This window comes from Saimiri boliviensis, chromosome 16 (genome assembly GCF_048565385.1).
Source record: "Saimiri boliviensis isolate mSaiBol1 chromosome 16, mSaiBol1.pri, whole genome shotgun sequence".
In the NCBI taxonomy this organism is placed as follows: domain Eukaryota; kingdom Metazoa; phylum Chordata; class Mammalia; order Primates; family Cebidae; genus Saimiri; species Saimiri boliviensis.
In genome coordinates this window covers 5,311,957-5,329,722 of record NC_133464.1, presented here as the reverse complement: position 1 = coordinate 5,329,722, position 17,766 = coordinate 5,311,957, and the positions used below count along the sequence as shown (strand labels likewise).

Genomic DNA, 17,766 nt, shown 5'->3' with positions numbered 1-17,766 from the left:
CACATACACACACTCTCTCTCTCCTCCTTCTTCTCCATGTCTCTCTCTGACACACACATCTACACACTCACACGTACACACACTCTGTTTTTCCTTCTCACACATATACCCACACTCACACATGCACACACACATACACACTTTCTCTAACACACATATACACACATGCACAAACACATACACCCTCTCTCTCTCTCTCTCTGACACACACATACACACATTCACACATGCACTCGCTCTCTCTCTCACCCTTTCAATTATGCCCCGAAACACCATGATTGGGCTTTTGTGCCTAGGAGGTTTTACCTTCGAATATTTTTCCCATCATTGTCCTTTGCCATCTCTGGTCAGCTTTGCTGGTGGAGCACCCAACACCCATTGCTTCCTCTCCTCCATGGAAGCTCTGGCTGATGGCCGTAGCACTTGGCTCACCTGTCCTGCTATAGCACACCTTCCTCTCTCTAGGTCTCATTGTGTCTCTGATGTCAGCTCCGTCTTTTAATTCTGCAGAGATGTTGCTTGTCTGTTTTCTTTTAACTCACACTTTAATCCCCTAATCTTCTAGTCAGCCATCTATCTTGACTGTCAGCTGTGTTCTAGGCTACCGCTTCTGGTGCATTAAATGTTTCAAAGTTACTAAGTCTTTTGATCCAATCAAAATCAAAATCATTATCTTTTTCCTACTTAGGGTCTTAAACATTTTTTATTACACGTATAGAAACCATGGACACATTTTTATTATAAATTCCTTTTTACATGGCTTGAGTAGGTGATTATAATCTAAAAAGTGTTTTGATTATTTGAAAATACAAGTTCCTAGCTTAGTACAAAAATGAAACCTTTCATAATTCCTAGAGCTAAACTTTAAATGTAGCACACAAATATATATAAAAATAATGATAAACTAGATGGGTACAAATTGTGAACATTGTTCAAGTCATTATTATGAAATGGTGTTTATTATACTTCAATATATGATAAAGTACTCATTATTATGAAATGGTGTTTATTATACTTCAATATATGATAAAGTACTATCTAGGAAAAGTGAGATGGGGTTATTTAACAAATGGGCAGGATAAAGGGCTAATCTGGAAAAAAAAGAAATCAATTTGTGATGATATTTTTTGATTACTCAGGTAGGGAAAGGGACTATGTTATATAAGAATTTCTTGCAAGTTTTATCCTAAGTACCCATTCTCTCCTGTGTGGAGTTTTGTGATGTTTCCTTGGTGTTATGGTGCTCAACATCCTGCTGCTTAGCCACCAAAGCTATGGGAGTGCTTTGGAGCAGAAACAACATTGAGAATCACAATACATTTTATGTCATGCTATGGCCTTCATTAAGTTGCAGCTGCATTCATCAGTTTAATGTCTAAAAAACTTTTAAATATAGTTAGATGTTTACCTGATTTCCAGAAGGGTAAAGTATTCATAAATAAAATGGAATAAAGGCTATTTATTTATTTTACTTAAATTTATAATTTAAAGTTGGCAGTGAATCTAATATTTATGAAACAATTTGTCTCCAGCACTTTTTTGGGTAATAAACATCAGTGTGGCCAAATGTTACTGCATTCCACTTGTATGTCAATGACAAATATTTATAACAATGTTACTGACAAACGCATAACATTTTTCTTGTAACTATTTTGTTTCTAAAATTAAATACTGTAAAAATAAATAAATAAATAAAAATTAAAAAATTAAAAAACAGTGTCAGAGCCCCAGGAGGCACATTCTGAAAGGTATGAAATTTGTGGAGGTGGCGGATAGGGAGAGAGTTTCAGTTCAAGTATATTAATTCTTCAGATTGCTAAGGATCATACCTTAATACCAAACTGTTATGTAACTAAGTTTCTTTATGTTCTGAGTCACCATTCTCTCCTGTTTTTAAAATTATGACTCTTATGGTAGATGTAGGTTTTGATTAATTTTAGCATGGCAACAAATTAACAAATTATTATTGATACAGGCTTTTCAGTCTGCTCTTTCATGTGCCCCAGTTAGAATCAGCCTCAAATCTTCACAGCATGTAGACTTTCAAGGCATTGGCTACACTTCTGGTTTTTTATTGAATGGAATATATGCTCTTGTAACCTAAGTAAGTATGAGCCTCATGAAAGTGTCTTGGCGCTAATTCATTTACTTCACTTATTCTTTACACAAAGGATTTATTTTGTGAGCAATCTGCCAGATCTTTGCCTACTAGATTGTATTGTAAATAATGGAAGGAAACCCGGACAACCAGAGTGATCTAAGTCCTGTGGATAAATTAGAGGAGTAGGGTGTGTGTGTGTGTGTGTGTGTGTGTGAGAGAGAGAGAGAGAGAGAGAGAGAGAGAGAGAGAGAGAGAGAGAGAAATATTGAGGAGAGAGAAAAAGAGAGAGAAATTTATACTAGAAACAATTATTTCCTAGCACAAAGCATTTGATTCTTTGGGTTTTTGCTTACTGTTTACTTGCTTTTATGTTTGTTTTGTTGTTTTCTTTAGAGACAGGGTCTCACTGTCCTGCCCTGCCTGGAGTGCTGCTGCCTTGAACTCCTGGGCCTAAGTGAGCCTCCTGCCTCAGCCTCACATATTGACTTGTCCAGTAAGGATTCACTTCATCTGAATTGAAAAGGATAGAGGACGTACTGCTTCAGTAATTTTTGTCACTTGCTTAGCTACTCAAATTTCTAGCTCAACCAATTCTTTTGGGTTTAAAGCAAGATGACTTTTGCAGTTCACACTAATAGTTGATGATATATTTGATGAACAGAGGTAAGCTGGAAAACTAGCTGCGACTATTAAAATGGTCATATTTCTGAATTTTTAGGAAATAATTCTCTATATGGGACAAGACCTTGGTTTAGAAGTCACAACTCAGTGACAACACAGGAAGTGCCCGCTTCCCCAACCAAAGCAAATGCATTTTTACTATCTCTAAGTTGACTGAAAGATATCACTTCCAATAGCAATATTTTGAAATATTCCTAAATCCTGACTCATTCCCTCTAATTTTGTTTTTGTTTTTGTTTTGAGACAGAGTCTTGCTCTGTCACCCAGGCTGGAGTATAGTGGCGTGATCTCAGCTCGTTGCAACCTCTGCCTGCTAGGTTCAAGTGATTCTCCTGCCTCAGCCTCCCAAGTAGCTAGGATTATAGGCAACCACCACCACGCCTGGCTAATTTTTGTGTATTTAGTGGAATCAGGGTTTCACCATGTTAGGCTGGTCTCAAACTCCTGACCTGATGATCCGCCTGCCTTGGCTTGCCGGAGTGCTGGGATTACAGGCATGAGCCACCACTCCAGCCCCCTCTAATGTTTCTGACTTACTGTTTACATCTAATAATGAACTTTAAAAAAAGACATCACGAATCAAATGTAAGTCTCCAGTGTATTTAAGCTAATCAGACTTAGGCAGCAGGAAAATAGTGCTCTTGAGCCAGGACTTGCTCTTTAAAGAATGATCTTCATCCCAAAATCTTTCTATTTCCTTGATTATTCATGAAGCAGAAATGCCCTCAGCACTTCTGAAACCAACTGAGGTATTTGATATTCATCCTTATAACCTAGTTGATTCACAGAAAATTGGATTTTAAAAAATGTTTCAGGTAAAAACTGAAAGCGAGTAAATTAAAATAAAATAGTCATCATGCAAGGACATCAGATAATGTTGATTTTGCCTTTGTGGGGCAGTTGTCTTCTGTGAAGGCCTAATACTGACAAACAGTTTGTTCCTGCGCCTTCTGTGGTCATGAGCAGCCTGGGAAGGAGTAGGCTCTGGCAGTTTTGTCGAATCCTGAAGCCTCTGGCCAATGCTGCAATTGGAATTGATAATGTCCTGAGGGGCGGCATTTATCTCTCTTCTTTAATATGTCACACGCCACACATCTTTCTACACGAGCTTCTCTGGGGACCACAGTTATGTATGCTGAATGGGGTATATGTGTGATGATTAGAAGAAAAACGTGCCTGTTAATGAAGTACAAAAAGAAGGATACTGGTTTAACTAGGAACCTGGGAAATAACTGGGTAAATTGTCAACAATTTGACAATGTGGCTTATCTGACTCTGAGTAGAGACCCTGAAACGCCGATGTCTGCATTGTGGACAGGATGTGAACTAGTTCCGCCTCTATAGAGCCATTCTTAGGTGATCAGAAACCATAACCATGAACTCAAAACTATTCTCATGGCTATATGTACATGTATCTTGCATATCAGAAAAAATTACAAATGAATACTATACAGACAAGAAGGCTTAATTATCCTCCAAAATCGCTTTCTTCATACCTCGTAATTACAAAAAAAAAAAAAAACAAAAAAACCACGAACAGGATTTATGCAAATAAAATTATTTAACATTAGATTTTCCATACAGACAGTCTTATAAAATACAATGATAATAAATAATATATGGCTTAAGAAGTTTATAGAGTTTAAAAACACCAGTGTCAGGAACTGTGGCTCTATATGGTGGTAAAAGACACCTAAAATGAAACTCATCCTTTTGACCATTTTGAAGTGTACAACTCAGTGGCATTATACATGCAGAATGCCATGTTTCCGTCACTTCTGTCTGGCCCCAGGACATTTTCATAGCCTCAAGTAGAAATCTTGTGCCGATTAATTAGTCACTTTTCATCTCCCCACTTCCTCTATTTCTGTTCCCAATTGGAAATGTATCCTTTGGTAATTCACATGGCGATTGTATTTTATTCCTGAGGGTTTGGGAAATCTGGTGATCCTGTGGAGTTTTCTCAGATCTCACATCAGACAGACACAAAGACTATGTAAGTACTAAGACTCCTTGATTAATTAAAACCTGACAAGATAAGAATGTCATAAAATTATCTAAGATAAAAGAAAATGCATGATGAAACTGCAGGGTAGGGTGTGACTTCAGTTCCATAAAGGCATTTCTTCGATAGGACTAAAAGACATGTTTGAAAGGAAAGGAAAGTAAGAAATAACTGGAAGTTATTTCTGCAAGTTGTAGTTGAGATTTCTACCACAAAAACTTTGCTTTCAAAGCCACATGCTCAATAACTGTCACCTTTTGGAAAAGCTTTCTCAAAAACTGTCTACTGCCTCCTTTATGCTTCCACCCTGTCCCCCAAATTAATGAAGTAGTAATCAACCATAACATTTCGATGGTATCTTATCTCTCACAATAACATAGTGCTTTTGCCATGGTTTTACAAACAAGGAAACTGAGGCCCTCCCAAAAAAGTCAATGAGCAGAGTAAGTGCCACAAACAGCACCGTGATACAGCCCTTTTGATTCCCAGATTAGTTTTATGTAGTGGTCAGTGACATACTAAGATATTTCTCTCCCCCTTGACTTACCTTTAAAAGACTATATATATATTTAAAAGACTATATATATGCATATGTATGCATGTAAGTATATAGTTATTACATATAGACATATATATGTATTTATATATGGTTATTAGATATATAGCTATTACAAATAACACTTTACTCACATTTTAATAACTTCCACAGATACTGGCATGGTTTCCTTTATTTTTGTTTCTATTATCTCAAGATGTAAACAAAATTCCAGATTAGTAGTTATGTCAGTTCTTTTTATTTGTAAAAATGAGTCATTTTTTGAAACTGTTTGTTTCTAAAAAAATGGCATAAAAAAGAGCATTTTAAACTTACATAAATTGGCAGAGAATTATAAAGAGAGAAAATAAGAAGTGAAGCATGTATTTATATTGCATGCATCCTGGATTTATTGTTTCTACATCAAGATCTGAGGAAATATGCTCTCAATTTTATGATATTATAATACTGTCACTTTACATCTGTTCTGGAATATATATAGTCAATAATTTATAGGACTGGCTTTGGTAAGCAGACCATTCCTGATTCCCACCAGACAACTTCTACCACAATAGGATATGGTAAAAGTTCTGTGGAATATTTAAGTTTGACAATAGCCTTTTGAATACTTTTTCTATCTTACAGAAACTTGGAAATTTAATCTGTAGCAAATAATAATTATTACTATCAATTTAATGTTAGCTAATTTATTCTTCTCAATGGGAGATAAATAGTTCTAGGGATTCTTCTGTCAGGTTTTAAGATAACGGAGGAGACCGCTCCTGGAACTACAGAGACATGATCACTGAAAATCTGTCCTTCATAAAGCAACAAGAACACTGGCACAGTCAGCTTTTTCAGATTAAGCAAATGCTTCCAACAATCTAAGAAGCATTTATTCAGGGAGAAGTGATTGAACTACGGCAAGAACAGTGTTTTGTGGGGCTTTCGCTTTGGTAGCCACACCCTCTTCTCTCCAGCTCTCCAGTGGCCCTGAAAACCAGCAGCCTTGGAGCCACTGGAGGCTGCAGACTGGGTTTGGCTCTCCTCCAAAAACCCCATTCCATCATCATTTGACACATCTGGCAACTTCCACTCACAAGATTTGTTTTTATTTAAAGTGACTCAGAATAATAAGCTCACTACAAACCTTTTCCCCAGAGCATTTGTGGAAAACAACCAGCAGTTACCCTTTAGCTGTGCAGCAATTGGGACAAACAAGAAGCTGGCCAAAACACTTAGAAGGAAAACTATGGATTGAGATCCTCAGAATCTAGAAGGTTATGCACATGTTCAGAGCTGTGGGTGTACTCATAAGATACCTGGGAAGACCCCAATTTCTCTCCTAAGACTGACCTTAAGGCTTTGCACAAGTAAGAAGTACAGACTAAGGAAAAAATGTGAACTGTCTCCCAGAGCACCACAGGCATGCCAGAGCACAGACACAGTGCTCCTAAGCAAAGTCTGAGAGGTTTATTGGTTCAAGCTGTTTACGGACGTATGTTTAGTCATTGACAACTACAATAAATGAGCAGATTTCAGTGGCTGCACATGACATATAATGTAGACATTGCAGATGCTGTTAAGAAAAGTAATGAAACAAACTAACAACATTAAAAGCAGAAACAGCAACCTACCCTGGAGAGGAGAGTGAATCTGATTTTCAAATTTTCCACATTTTATTATTTATCATGTTTAGTGCTATGTTTGGAAAGTTTGTCCCCTCCCAAGCTCATGTTAAAATTTAATTGCCATTGTAACAGTATTAAGAGGTGGTTAGGCCAGGAGGACTCTGCCCTCATGACTGGTTTAATGCTGTCATCACAGGAGTGGGTTTGTTATTGTGGGAGTGGCTTCCTTCTAAAAGGATGTCTATGGTCCCTTTTGCCCTCCCCTTCTTTCTACCTTACACCATTGGATGACCCAGCAAAAAATTTCTCACAATATGCTAGCCCCTTGATTTTAGACTTCTCAGGATATAGAACAGTTAGAAAATAAACTACTGTTTTTAAAAATAAATTATCCAATCTGTGCATTCTGTTATAGAAGCACAAACCAAACTGAGAAATAGTTAGTTGTCAACCAAAAATTATATTCAAATAAACAAGAAAATATGTTCCATAGAGAGAGAAAAAAGTAGTCAAAGGAGAGGGATTTTAAATAAACAATCATAAAAATGTTCAAATAACTAAAGAAAATCATGTCTAAATAGCTAAAGGAAAGTAGGAGAGGGGCATCTCCCCATACAGAGGAGAAAAATAAAAAGATGAAAACCATGAAAGGAAACAAGTCGAAATTCTGGAGTCGAAAAGCACAGTAACTGAAAAATATACATTAGCAGAAATAAAGTGTATTTAAGCTGGCAAAACAAGCAGGGAATTTAATGATAGCTTGATTACGATGATCCAGTCTGAGGTGGAGAAGAAAAAAATAATGAAGAAGAATGAACACAACCTGAGGGGTCTGTAAAGCACCATCAGATGTATCAACATACGTAATGGAGTCACGGATGAGAGGAGAAAGACAAGAAAACAGAATATTAGAAGAACTGATTGGTGAAAACTTGCTGAATCTGATGGAAAATATTATTCTACACATAAGAAGAAGCTTCTCAGATTCCAGGTAGGATAAACTGAAACAGATCCATGCCTAGACACAACATAATCAAACTGTGAAAAGCTAAAGACAAAACATATCTTGAAAGCATAAATACAGAAGTTATGCTTCACGTACAAAGGTTCCTCAAGCAAATTAACAGCTGACTTCTAATCAGAAACCATGTGAGCCAAAAGGCGATAAGATGGCAAATTCCAAGTGCTAAAAAGGAAGACTGCCAGCCAAGAATTCTATATCCATGGCAACCACACTTCAAAAATGGAGGAATATTAAGACATTCATGACAAACAAAAACTAAGAGAATTTGTCAGTAATGATCTGCCCTTCATGAAATAGCAAAGGGAAACTTTCAGGCTGAAATGAAAGGCATTAGATTGAATTTGCATAAAAGATAAGCAGCACTTGGAAGTTAAACACATAAGTAAATATAAAAAACCGTATTGCATTTTTTATTACTCTAATTTTAAATCATATTTAAAACATAATTACAGAAATAAATAAATATATGTCTGTATAAATGAGCTCACAATGCATAAAGACGGAATTTGTTTGAACGTAATGACCCAAAGTTAGAAGCATAGGGCTAGAGCTGGCTATAGAAAAGCAAAGTTTTGTACCCTATTGAAATTTAGTTGGCATTAATCTGAACTAGATTATTATGAATTAATATATTAATTGTGATCCCTAGGGGAATAATGAGAAAATAAATAATATATGAAAATATACACAAAAGAAGGCAGCAATGGGGCATAGAAAAATGAAACAGATACAATACACATAACAAACAAAAAGCAAAACACTAGGCATATATCCTACTTTATCAGTAATTGCATTAATATAAATGGACTTTATACTCAAAAGGCAGAGATTAGTAGAATTGATTAAAAAGTCATTCAGTTGTATTTTGCCTGTAAGAGACATCTATTGGATTCAAAGACACAAATCGATTGAAAGGAAAAGATGGGAAATCATATACCATTCAAAAAGTAACCCATGGAGAGGTAGAGTACGTATGTTAATATCATGTAACTCAACTTTAATGTAAAAATTGCTATTAAGGAAAAAATAAGGACATTATACAGTGATAAAGGAATTATTCCATCATGAAGACATACAAATTATAAATACATATGTGCCTAACAACAGGGTTTCAAAATACATGAAGCAAAACTGACACAATTGAAAGGAAAAATAGAGCATTTGTAGATATTTGAATATTCCAGTACCTTTCATGGTAATGGATGGAACTAGATAGAAGTTCAGCAAGAAAATAAAAGATTTGAACGACCATATGCAGCAGAAATTTATCAAACCCACTGTTCCACAACAGCAGAATATGCATTCTTCTGAAGAGTGCATGAAGCATTCTCCAGGACAGAACACATGCAAAGCCATAAAACAAGTGTCAGTAAATTTTAAAAGAATTAAAATATTACAAAGTATGTTCTCTGACCATAATGGAATGAAAATAAAAATACTTAATAGATGGAATTTTATAAAATTCACAAATATTTAAAAATGCTCTGTCCTGGACTAAATTTTGTCCTGCCCTGTCCCCTCCCCCCAATTCGTACATTGAACCCTTAGGCCCCAGTAACTCAGAATGTGACTGTATTTGGGAACAAGTCCCTTAAGAAGGCTAATAAGTTAAAAATAGGTCATTAGGGTGGGCTCAAATCTAATACAACTGGTGTGTTAATAAGAACAAATTTGGACAAACACAGTGTGTGCCATCAGAGAGTCACATGAGGACACAGTAATGACACACTGAGAAGGCAGCCATCCACAATCCAAGAAGAGAGGCCTCAGAGGACATCAAACTACCAACACCTTGATCTTGGATTTCCAGTTTCCAGAACTGTGAGAAAATAAATTTCCATTGTTCAAACTGCCCATCTGAGGTCTCTTGTTATGGTAGCCCTAGCAAACTACTAAATTAACCAAAATACTCCTGAATAATCAATATATCAAAAAAGAAATCAAAATAGATATTATAAAATAATTTTAGATAAATGAAATGAAAACAGTACATACTAAAATATTTAAGGTGTAACTAAAGCAGTTCTTAGAATTTTATAGCTGTAAACACTCATCTTTCTTTGAGAATTTTATTTTCAAGAAAAGCTTTAGATTCACAGCAAAATTAAGAGGAATGTTTAGAGATTTTCCATACATCCCTTGCTCTGACACATGCATAGCCTCCCCTGTTATTAATTCCCCCACATGAATGTTACACTTTTTATAATTGATAAATCTACATTGACAGATGCTAATGACACAAAGTCCATAGTATTAAACGCCTGTATTTAAATAAATTAATAACCTGACTTTTTATATTCAAAAATGAGAAAAATAGTAAACAATGTCCAATGCCAATAAAAGGAATGATATAATAAAGATGTGAATAGAAGTAAAAGAGATATAGAAAATAGAAAAATCAATAAAACCAAAACTTAATTCTTTGTAAAGATCAACACAATTGAAAACCTTAACTACCATAACCAAAAAAAAAAAAAAAAAAAAGAAACAAAAAACTGACCAAAACAAAACTTAATAAAATCAGGAATGAAAGACGATACAATAATGCTTCCTTACCTATGATTTTACTTTTCATGGTTTTAGGTACCTATGATCAATCCTGTTCCAAAAATAAGAAAAAGAAAATTCCAGAAATAGATAATTCCCAAAAGTTTAAATTACACAGCATTCTGAATAGCATAGTGAAATCTTGTGCCATCTGACTCCCTTCCATCTGGAACATGAATTAACTCTTTGTCCAGAATATATACTGTGCACACTACCTGCATGTTAATCATCACTATTGTCTGCTCTTGCCATCTGACAATTGGCATTATCATGGCTCAGTGATCTAGTATCACCTGGAACACAGTCACAAACCATTTTCTGACCTGTCATCAGAAGGTCAGTTATAGCCTAAAGCAACATCACAGCATCTATGTCTCCTCATCATATAGGCATTTTATAATCTCAGATCATCACAAGAAGAGTAAGGGTGAGTATAATATAATAAGATATTTTGAAGAGAGAAAGAGACCATATAACTTTTATTTCAGTATATTGTTACAATCATTCCATTGTTTTATTGTTATTAATCTTCTCTGCCTAATTTATGAATTGAACTTTATCATAAATACGTATGTGTAGGTAAAAAAACATTGTATATACAAAATTTTGTTCTACATGAAATTTCAGGCATACACTGGAAATCTTGGACTGTATTCCCAGAGAAAAGGGGAGTGTACTGTACATTAGAATCAAACTTAAAATGAATTAAAAGGTAACACTAGAAAAATTATATGCCAAAAAATTAGTCCACATGAAACAAAAGATTTCCTAGCAAGACACAAATCCTGATAGGCTTATAACGAATAGATTTAATTAATAAAATCCACAAAGGAAGGCCCAGGCACACATGGCTTCATGGAGGAATTCTTTCAAATGATTAAAGAATAATTAATAGTAACTTTCATAAATGCTTTCAAAAAGTTGAACAGGAAGGTGTACAGCCTAACACACTCTATAAGACCAATCAAATAATAATATCAGTAACAACAGGTATGCCAAAATGTAAGATCAAGAGAAACAGTAGACAAGTAGAAACTGACTCACAAGTGATACACATGAGATAGTTATCAGATTTGATTTCCTAATAACTCTAACCAATATGTACAAGAAGTAATGACAAAACCTTCTACCAGGTGATTAAAATCTATATGACAGTATCAAATGGGAAGTCCAGGACTAAAAAATAATGTGACAAATTAAAATTGAATTGATGGGTTTAATAGTTGATTATAGATGGCTGAAAAGGATTTCACACTGTGGCAGAGCAGCAGAAAATATCCAGGGTAACATATTGGGGGAAAACAAAGGAAAGCCCTAAGAAATACAAAGAACACGAGGATAATGCTGAACATACATCTCAGTGTGATCCTTGAGGAGGAGAAGGAATGAAATGGTTTCAAGGGATAAATGCTAATTCAGTTTTCAGAACAAATTCAAGATATTTAGCCAGTGATTCAAGAACTACTGCAAATCCCTCTAATACAGGCGTCCCCAAACTTTTTACACAGGGGGCCAGTTCATTGTCCCTCAGACCATTGGCGGGCCACCACATACTGTGCTCCTCTCACCGACCACCAGTGAAAGAGGTTCCCGTTCCTGAAATGCAGCGGGGGGGCCGGATAAATGACCTCAGGGGGCTGCATGCGGCCCGCGGGCCATAGTTTGGGGACGCCTGCTCTAATACATGATTATGATCCCATTTGTTCTCTGTCTTCTCTTCCACCAGTGCCCAGTAGATTAGACACTCTATGAAGGCAAGATTGTTTTCTATTTCTTCTCTGTACACCTGCACCTCTTGGGACAGTGATAACTATTAATACGTAAAGGACACTCACTAAATATTTGTTTCATTTGCTCTGATCTCAATCCAGTAACTGCACACTGGATTGGGATCGGAGAATCTGGGTCGGCCTGGTAATGAAGACCTTAGACTTGGCTTACAATCTTCAGGGTTTAGTCAGGTCCAGTTTTGATCAAGTTGAGTAGGAAGGAAGAAATCTTAAACCCGTGGCCAAAGTGACATGAAATGACTTTTAACTAGTTAAGACTTAGGTCTCTGGGGCTACGGTGGGTCTCAGCCACAGCTTGACTTCAGGGTGCTTCAAGCTAATTGGCCCATAATTCCCTTGCTAAGGCTGGAACCTAATGCAGCCTTGACTTCATGCCTGGCCCTCATGAGTCTTCTTGTCCAGGAGGGTAGCTGGTAGCAGTCTTGAGTGTCTTGTGAGTGCATGTGGATCTGATTCAAAACAGAAGCAACTACTTAAGGTATGATTGAGCAGCTCACTTGAACAAGGACTTCAGGCAGAGCCCACCAAAGCTCCAGCAACCTGGCTAGACCCTCTTATCATGAACCTACTGTTGCCAGGCTGGATGGGAACAAGCTAAACAGTCCTTGGATGCTGATTCTCACGGCTGTCTATGCTTCTCAGTATTCCAGTCATCAAGGAACACAGGGCTCAATGGACACACCCTTGACTGCCTGGATTTAATAATCTGGTGACAGAACACTGGAATTTGTATCTTTATGAAGTTTGGGTCAGGATCTAAAGCATAGTGAGGGTCAGGGGTCATTGCTCAGACTCAGGCTCTGACTGGCGGCCTCCCCATCCACTGCGGCCTGAGCACCTTCTGTGAGATCACCCTGATGATTCCAGGGGGATCCAGCTGCGTATGCATGCACTGAGAATCCTGTGTGTGCTCAGGGACCCTGTAGGACACATGGCACTAGAGGCTGACGTCTCGGTGGCAAATTAATGAGACAGGACCTTCCGTCAAGTCTTATCTTTGCCACTTACTAACTCTGTCACTTCCAAATGAGGCATTTAGAGGTAATTTCCTGAGACTGTAAAATCTTAGCAGTTTTTCTCAGAATGTCTTTAGGGGACCATCTGCACCAGAATCTCCTGGAGTGTGTGTGTGTGTGTGTGTGTGTGTGTGTGTGTGTGTGTGTTTTAAATACACAATTTTAGATCCCACAACAAAGCTCTTGAATCAAAGGATTGAAGAGATGGGACTAGGGCCTGATTCTAACGGGGGCAGAAATAGCTTCAAAGGTGCAAGAATGGGATTCTGGGGGACAAAAACTCTTAGCTAAAGCAATTGTTTGTGACCCTCCATCCAGCCACACTCCATAAGCAGATATCCCAGCCTGTTTGCGTTATTACAGTTTCATGGAAGGTGAAGGGGTGATAATAAAAAAACAGATTGAGAAGCCTTGACTTAGGGAAATTCATCTTAATAAAATTCTCAAGTTATTCCTAAAGTTTGAGCTCTACTTAGGAAAAGAAATCTGCATTTCAGCAGCACTGCTGTGCAAATAGATGTTTCTGTGGTGTTGATAACATAATTTCTATACTCCTGCTTTCTGCTTCTCTTCTTGGTTGACATGTTAATGAGATGAGAAAACATTTTCAAAGGCTTTCTTAGAGGACTATCAACTGTATGGAAATTCTCCTACATATATTTTTAGAAGTCTTCACATTGATGTTTTCATTATCATTTCAGGAGGAAAAAAATGACAGTGGCTTAATACTTTGTTGCTATTCATTGTAACTTCTTTATTTAGAAATAAAATCAAACTTACAGAAAACTTTCACAGTTAACACAAGAACTCCCATATGCCCTCTAACCAGGTTTACCAGTTGCTAACTTCTTACCACATATGATTGTCCTTCCCTCTCTCTGAAAACCATCTTCTGCAGGGCGTATAACTGGAACAGAATTGAGAACCCAGGTATGCTTTGCTTTATTTTCCTTTCCTCTGTTGATGTTAAATGTAACACCTTTGTGAACACAAGAGCCGCTGTGGTGGAGATTGTGTGAGAGTAGGTGTAGACTGCTGTGCACTCACATGTCCACACCAGCTAATGGGATCTCCAAAGAGCTTACAGATGAATGGGTGCAACCCAGTATCCAGAAACACAAAATAAACACTGACAACCAGGTGGACTATATTGTGTTTGGTTATTGCTGGTGATGGTGGGGATCAGCTGCGTAGTCTGTTAAAGCCACTTAGCAAATTTTATGATGGATTTTAGTCCATTTTCACCCCAGTAGCTGAAGATTTAGAGAATGAATGTTTCTTTTTAAATATCAAATCATGCCCCTCACACAGGCATCTCAATGGTGTTCTGCTGCAGCTTGATGATGAAGCCACAAATATACAATACATGCTGAATCTGTTCCAAGCGGCAACACTATAAAAGGAAGCCTGCGCTTCGTTATTCTATTTGGACCCCAGATGGCTGTTTTCCTTAGGCTGTTTCCTTGCAGATTTTGTCATAACGGAAAGACTCTGAGTGGTCTCCGTTTCATTTCACTGGCAGCTTCAGCCATGTTAATACAAGGTTGCTATGAACCTCTCCCTTTTTGGATAAAGCATTTTAAGTGAAATTTGGGTAGTTTCCCACTCAGTAATTCTGAGGCCAAGAAAATTGATCTTGATCTCGGTTGTGATTGTGAAGTTTTATTGTCGGTTGCTGTTTGGGGTTGAGGGCACAATCACTGGAGTCCTGTCACTGCACTTGTGTTCTAGATTCATCATGTACCTGCAGCTTCAGGGAACCAGGCAACATAGCAGAGCCTCAGCTTCCTTATTAGCAAAAGAAAGAGTGACAATTATAGTATTTGTGTTAGAGAGGTGTCGAGAGAATTAAAGTAATTCTTACACGTAAGGTACTTAGAACAGGGTTACACCAAAGATGTTCAACATGTGTTAGTTCCATAATTTTCTTCTCAAAATTGTTATAAAGTACTTACTACACAAATGATATTTTCTTCTTTATGTCTTCATATTTAGGTCCCTTACAATTTCAGTTTTTAAACCCTAGCAGAGTCATGGAATTTAGCTCACTACTATTTGTATATGCAAAGAATAACCTATTTCTCTATTTCGCCAGTAGTTGATTTTGTCTTCTGCGTGAGTCCTTACTCATAGTAATGATGGGCAAGCCCGTCAATATTGAGTCTGTGGTTCTAGTATGGTTCCATCTTGATCATGTAAATAGCCCTCTCAAAAAAAAACTGTCCTATCTAGGACAAACAAAATACACATTGCCCTTTTCTCACTAGAATGATGCCTGGCTGGATGGAGAAAGAAGCTTGTCTTCCTCACCTGTTTCTCTGTGTTGAGACGGACCTTTGGAGAACTTGAATGTAGCCTGCTCTCATTCCCGGGCATGCCTGGGCAATGTTATTTATGAGTTTCTTTTTTCTTTTCTTTTTTATTTATTTATTTATTTTTTTTTTTGAGACAGAGTCTTGCTCTGTCACCTAGGCTGGAGTGCAGTGATGCGATCTCAGTTCACCACAACCTTGGCCTCCCGGGTTCAAGTGATTCTCTTGCCTCAGCCTCCTGAGTAGCTGGGACGATGGGATTACAGGTGCATGCCACCATGCCTGGCTATTTCTTTTTTTGGATTTTTAGTAGAGACAGGGTTTCACCATTTTGGCCAGGATGGTCTCAATCTCCCGACCTCATGATCTGCCAGCCTCAGCCTCCCAAAGTGCTGGGATTACAGATGTGAGCCGCTGCTGCACCTGGCCTCTTTACGAGTTTCATGACTGCCCACTGTAGTGACCTGGCGCTCTCCCGTGCCAGCTCCTGACAGCCAACTGTTAACATTCCAGGAATTTTGTGAGTTGGTTATGAAACAGTTAAGTTACACCTATATTAAAAATTGAATGGCATGAACTTACAATGGAGTAGATCGTATTGAAAGCAAAGGTAGTAAAGATTCACTTTCTCCATGCTCAGCATTCTCCTTTGCCTTGTATATGCTCTCCTTTGTTCCACTTCTGTTTAATAAATTATACACTCATCCTCCAGGTTAGTAATGCTTAATTTGCCTCACTTACATTCTGCACTTAAATTCAACATTTAATAACCAGAAAGTTTGGAAAATTCAGAATAAATCTTAAAATGTGGATTCTATGATATTATTACTATGGAGTTTTATCGCACATATTCATTCCAGTCATTTATTGATCCTTGTGCCTGGAGCATGCTCCATATGTTGTCTTGTTTAATTCTCACAAGAGCCCCATGAAGTGAGTACAACTGTCCATTGTTTCACTGACAAAAAACTGACATGTAAAGTTTAGTAGCTTTATAGGTCTCACACTGAAACCTATGTAACTCCAAACCCCAAAATATGAATCACTGGTTTCTATTATGTATAACTCACTGTGTGTCTGCATAATGGATTCTGCATAAAAATCTGATTGCATTTCACTAGTATTATAACATGATACAATCTACTTCACACTGTCTTTGTAGTGAGACCACACTTATGCCAGTTCTTTACAGAATATAAAAAAAAAATCAATATTAGTTAATTCATGATGGATAATTTCATTTCCTAAAAGGATAAATACTAGAGTAAAAGCATTGTTTGTCATCTGAGGAAACCATTGGCAAATGTATGAAATGAACTTTGTATTATCATGAAAGGGATTTTAAACATTAAGAGTAAAGAGTACATGAGGTTGCAAGAAGGGCCTTCATTTATTTGATATATATAGAGAGAGGTGCAGAGAAAGGGAGGGAGGAAAAGCATCTCCATACCACGTAGCAGGACTATTCTTAGAAATTCAGTGAAGAACAAGAGCAACAATGGCCGTGGCCTCCTCGACTTTCCTTGTAACAGCAGGGAAAGAAGATAACCCAGTTGGCAAATGAATATAACATGAGCTGTCAGGTTACAGCTGATCCTACAAGTTTGCCACCTTTGAAAATGCTTTAGTAACACATTACTCAATGTTAGCAGATTCTAGGTTATGATTCCTTGGTAATGCAAAGATGTGGACATGCTTCTATTCAGGAACTTCTTCCTGGATGTGCCCCAAGTGTACGCTGATGTAGGGAAAGATTAGACAGGGCACACAGTGTGACTGCACCCAATGTCCAAAGAGCTTAGCCTTCCTGGAGAGGAAACCTGGCATGAGTGACAATGTCTGCTGAGACCCATATTGCCTTCTGTGATATGCTGTTAGATTTGGGGAAGATGGTCAGAAACTGGACGTTGGAACATGTAAAAGATTGGAGTGCCGTAGGAAAGAAGGCACCTTCAGGAAACATTTCACGTTACAGATCAAGTTAATGGGAAGACAGTATGCCTCAGTGAGGTATGAGTTTGAACCTGAGCCATTTCGTACAGTTCTTTGTTATGATGAAATAAAAGAGTAGCTGTTGCTTTAATTTTGTGTGTGTGGAAAATGCACTAATGGTATTTTATTAAA

At 37.3% G+C, this 17,766-nt stretch overlaps 1 protein-coding gene across 4 annotated transcripts in view; it reads left to right on the top strand.

The window, feature by feature from the left end:
• Positions 1–17,766, top strand: part of MYO16 (myosin XVI) — a 695,568-nt gene that overhangs the window by 187,526 nt on the left and 490,276 nt on the right. The window lies entirely within an intron of this gene.